This window comes from Triticum dicoccoides, chromosome 3B (genome assembly GCF_002162155.2).
Source record: "Triticum dicoccoides isolate Atlit2015 ecotype Zavitan chromosome 3B, WEW_v2.0, whole genome shotgun sequence".
Lineage (NCBI taxonomy): Eukaryota > Viridiplantae > Streptophyta > Magnoliopsida > Poales > Poaceae > Triticum > Triticum dicoccoides.
In genome coordinates this window covers 215,127,643-215,133,014 of record NC_041385.1, presented here as the reverse complement: position 1 = coordinate 215,133,014, position 5,372 = coordinate 215,127,643, and positions in this window count along the sequence as shown.

Genomic DNA, 5,372 nt, shown 5'->3' with positions numbered 1-5,372 from the left:
TCTTTCCTACGGGGTTAAGGTACTAGGCTTTCCCTTCCGTCTATCAGGATCACGTGTTACTACTCTGTAGTCCCATAGGATTGGTTGATCAGAGTCATACCCCAGTTTTATGTACTTCCGGTATAGCCTGATTAGTACTATCTCAGAACCTTGAGTGATGATGTTGAGTATGTTACTACCCCATTTTAGCAGAATGTCTCATTCTGAGCATTTTACTGCCGTTATGCTGCCGGAATTTTCCTAGGAGTTTGAGAGTTACTAATTTCCTTGTCAGACACTCTATAGCCTATAGATGATGCTGATTCCGTCCTTGGGTTCGTTTCTCAGGATGTCATCAGTTAAGCGAAGTTCTGTTGCTCGTAGCCAGAACCACGGAGATGGTAGGGATGAGGATCCTCCCGACCAACCTTCGTTGACAGAGTTCATGTTAGAGATGGAGAAAAACAAGCGAGAGTCTAACCGCTTGTTGGCACGTATGGAGGAGAACACCGCACATCAGTTCAAAGGATCTGTGACCATTCATGACTTTATTCGCTTGCACCCAGCTACCTTTCATCATTCCATCGAGCCACTCGATGCAGATGACTGGCTCCGTAGCATCACTCATAAGCTGCGTTCCGCGAACGTAGCTGAAGATGACAAGGTCACCTATGCCACATACCACCTGGAAGGTCCTGCTAGTCTTTGGTGGTAGAACTATGAGGCTATGCTTCCAGCTGGTCAGATTCCTACCTGGAGAAATTTCACTGAGGCTTTTCGCGAGCATCACATTCCCCAGGCCCTCCTTGATCGCAAGAGAGAAGAGTTCTGTAGCTTCACCCAGAGTAAGACGGCTGTTGATGCTTACAGCAGAGAGTTCGAGAACCTCGCCCGTTATGCCACAGAAGAGGTGTCCACGGACGCCAAGAAGCAGGCTAGGTTCCGGAAGGGTCTCAACCCCAAGTTGCATCATGATCTCCACCTACATCATTGTGATACATTCCAAGCTCTTGTGAACAAGGCCATTAATGCAGAGGCAGCTCAGCTCACTTACGAGGAGTCTCGTAAGCACACCCGTGAGTTGGGATCTTCTTCCGGTTCGGGCTCGCAGAAGCGCCGGATTTGAGTTCCGAACTCCGCTCTTCCTTCCAGATATTCACCGAGGCCATCCTATGTGGTGCCTCCCCTAGCTCAGTCGTATGTTCCACCCAGGCCTACTGGTAGACCTCTTGTTAGTGCGGGTCCATGTCCAACTTCAGGGACTTGCTTCACATGCGGGAAGACAGGACACTATGCACGTGACTGCTCTCAGACTAATTGTGCTCCACCCCGGCCTGAGAAGTCTGTTGGCCGTGGTAAGCCATCACGCAAGATGATCATTGTCAAGTCAGACCCCACTGAATGTGGACGTGTGCATCACGTCTCAGCTAAAGACACTCATGATGATCAGGATGTCGTTCATGGTACACTCCTTGTCAATTGTCATCCAGCATCGGTTCTGTTCGATACTGGAGAATCTCACTCCTTCATTTCTGAAGGCTATGCTCATTTGCACGACATGTCATTTTGTGATATGCCAACTCCGCTTGAAATTCAAACCCCAGGGTCTAGATGGCAAACCACCATAATCAGCTATGGCAACGAAATCCTTGTTGATAGACTTGTATTCCTTGCATCACTTGTAGCCCTCAAGTCCTCAGATATTAACATCATTTTGGGTATGGACTGGATGACAACTCATCATGCCAAGATTGATTGTTACACCAGATCTATTCAGCTTACACACCCATCTGGCAAGATAGTCATTGTCTCCACTAGAGTTGCAAAGCGTCAGCTCTATTCTCTTAATGCCAGCCCTCTTCCAGACCTAGAAAATATCTCGGTAGTCCGTGACTTTCCGGATGTCTTTCCAGAGGAACTGCCAGGTGTTCCACCTGACAGAGATGTAGAGTTCGTCATAGATCTTATTCTAGGAACTGCTCCAATCTCTAGGAGACCTTACAAGATGGCACCCTTAGAACTAGCCGAGCTTAAGAAACAACTTGATGAGTCCTTGCAAAAGGGTTTCATCCGTCCTAGTTCTTCTCCTTGGGCTTGCCCCGTCCTCTTCGTCAAGAAGAAGGATGGTACGGACCGGATGGTTGCAGATTATCGTACCGTTAATTTGGTCACGATAAAGAACAAATATCCGCTCCCCAGGATCAACGACCTGTATGATCAGCTCGCTGGATCCTCCATCTTCTCCAAGATGGATTTGAGGTTAGGCTACCACCAAATCAAGATCAGAAATGGGGACATTCCCAAGACAACCTTTGTGACTCGTTATGGCCAGTACGAGTACACCGTCATGTCCTTCGGTCTAACCAACGCTCCAGCTACATTCTCCCGCTTGATGAACTCGATCTTCATGGAGTACTTAGATAAATTCGTCGTGATTTACCTCGATGATATTCTTATTTACTCAAAGAACGAGGAAGAGCATGCTGAACATCTTAGACTTGTGCTAGAAAAACTTAGAGAGCATCGCCTTTATGCCAAGTTCTCCAAGTGTGAATTTTGGTTGCCAGAAGTGACCTATCTGGGCCACGTGATATCTGGTAAGGACATTGCTGTCAATCCCGAGAGAGTTAAGGCCACGTGATATTCTTGATTGGACTCCACTTGAAACCGTTAAACAAGTTAGGAGTTTCCTTGGTCTAGCCAGCTATTGTCGCTGCTTTGTTGAAAACTTCTCCAAAGTAGCCAAACCCCTCACGGAACTTCTCAAGAAAGATAAAAAGTTTGAGTGGTCCCCACAGTGTGAGTACAGTTTTCAGGAACTGAAAAGACGCCTGACTTCTGCTCCCATACTTGTGCCACCGGATTTCACTAAAGACTTTGTTATCTACTGCGACGCCTCACAACAGGGACTAGGTTGCATTCTTATGCAGGATCGTCATGTGATTGCCTATGCATCTCGACAGTTGCATCCACATGAGGATAATTATCCTACACATGATCTAGAGCTTGCAGCCGTAGTCTATGCACTGAAGACCTGGCGACATTACCTTCTTGGTAAACGTTGGGAGATCTATACCGATCACCAGAGTCTCAAGTATATCTTCACCCAACCAGATTTGAACCTTAGGCAAAGACGTTGGTTGGAGTTGATCTCAGATTTCTACTTAGGGATTACCTACACTCCAGGCAAAGCTAATGTCATGGCTGATGCTCTAAGCCGTAAATCCTATTGCAACAATCTCATGTTGCAGCAGCGCCAACCACTTCTCCATGAGGAATTCTGTAAGCTTAACCTTCACATTGCTCCTCACGGATTCCTTTCTACCTTGGTGGCGAAACCTACTATTGTGGATCGTATCATAGAAGTCCAGAAGCATGATACGGGAATCTCCTGAATCAAGAAAAATATCTCCAAGGGAGTAGCTGGTTGTTTATCTATGGATGATCGCGGTGTTGTTTTCTTTGGATACCGCTTGGTGGTTCCCAAGAGTCAGCAGATGCAGCAATTGATTATTAAGGAGGCGCATGAATCTCCTCTCACAATTCATCCCGGTAGTACTAAGATGTATCAGGACCTGCGCCAGAGGTTCTGGTGGACTAGGATGAAGAGAGAAATCGCCGACTTCGTTGCTAACTGTGACGTTTGTCGTCGCGTTAAGGTAGAGCATCAAAGACCTACTGGCACCCTTCAGCCTTTAGCTATTCCTGAATGGAAATGGGATAAAGTTGGTATGGATTTCATCACCGGCTTTCCCAGGACCAAGAGAGGGAATAATGCTATCTTCGTAGTCATTGATCGTCTCTCCAAAGTGGCGCACTTCCTACCTGTTCGAGAGAATATCACCGCTAGTCAGCTCGCTGACTTATATACTTCTCGAATAGTGTCACTTCATGGTGTTCCACTAGAGATCAATTCAGACCGTGGCAGTCTTTTCACTTCTCATTTCTGGGAGAGTTTCCAAACTGCCATGGGAACCCATCTTTCCTTCAGTACCGCTTTCCACCCTCAGTCAAGTGGTCAGGTGGAAAGGGTCAACCAAATTCTCGAAGACATGCTCAGAGCTTGCGTTATCTCATTCGGTATGGACTGGGAGAAATGTCTTCCTTTCGCCGAGTTTGCTTATAACAATAGCTATCAATCTAGTCTCAAGAAAGCTCCTTTTGAGATTCTCTATGGACGAAGATGTCGAACACCTTTGAACTGGTCAGAAACTGGTGAAAGACAATTCTTTGGACCGGACATGATCCAGGAGGCAGAAGAGCAAGTTTGCATCATTCGTGAGAATTTGAAAACAGCCCAGTCTCGTCAAAAGAGCCAGTATGATCGTCATCATAAGGATATGACTTATGAAGTTGGCGACAAAACTTACCTTCGGGTTACTCCTTTGAAGGGTACCCATCGATTCGGTATCAAGGGCAAGTTGGCTCCTCGTTACATTGGTCCTTTTCGCATTCTCGATAAACGAGGAGAGGTTGCCTACCAGTTGGAACGACCCCACATCTTTCTCGAGTTCATGATGTCTTCCACGTCTCTCAACTCAGGCGTTGCTTCTCGGATCCCATCCGCGGAGTGGACCACGAAACGCTTGATCTCCAAGATAACCTCACATACCGAGAGTACCCGGTTCGCATTCTTGATCAAGCAGAGCGTGTCACTCGACGTCATAACATCAAGTTTCTCAAGGTTCAATGGTCTCATCATTCCGAGAGAGAGCTACTTGGGAGCGAGACGACCGTCTTCGACTGGAGTACCCCACTTTCTTTCCGTCGACCCCTGAATCTCGGGACGAGATTCTTTCAAGTGGGGGCGAGTTGTCGCATCCCTAGTTCTGGTATGACCTAGACTAACTAGTCATGTGTGCATCATGTTTAAATTCCATTTAATTATGAAATGGGGATTTGTGAAACCCTCAGAATCATTTCTAGAAATGACCCAAATAAAAATTGCTCCAAAAGGGTCCAAGAAAATGCTCATGTTGCTCTCTGAAAATATTGGACAGAGATAAAAATCAAACAAATATTTTTAGGAGCTCACAAGTATTTATTTTGGCCATTTGGAATTAATGCATAAATATTTGCATTGGATATATATTAGTTATATATTTAATATATGTCCAAAAATTATGCCAGTTGTTGAGGAGCTCTGGAATAATGGCACTAGCCCCTACAAAAATTGGCATAAGAAATAAAATGGTTTAGTATTTTATTTAAACCAAACAAATGTCAGAAAAATAGAAAAAGAAATAATAGGGAAAAACCTTACCTGGACCTACCTGCGGCCCAGCTCCTGTTCTGGCCTGGCACCGCGCAGCCCAGCAGCTGGCCCAGCCCACCTGGCCCCCCTCCTCTGTCGTCTTCCTCCCCGACAGCAGGACGGGCGCGTGCCTGACGCG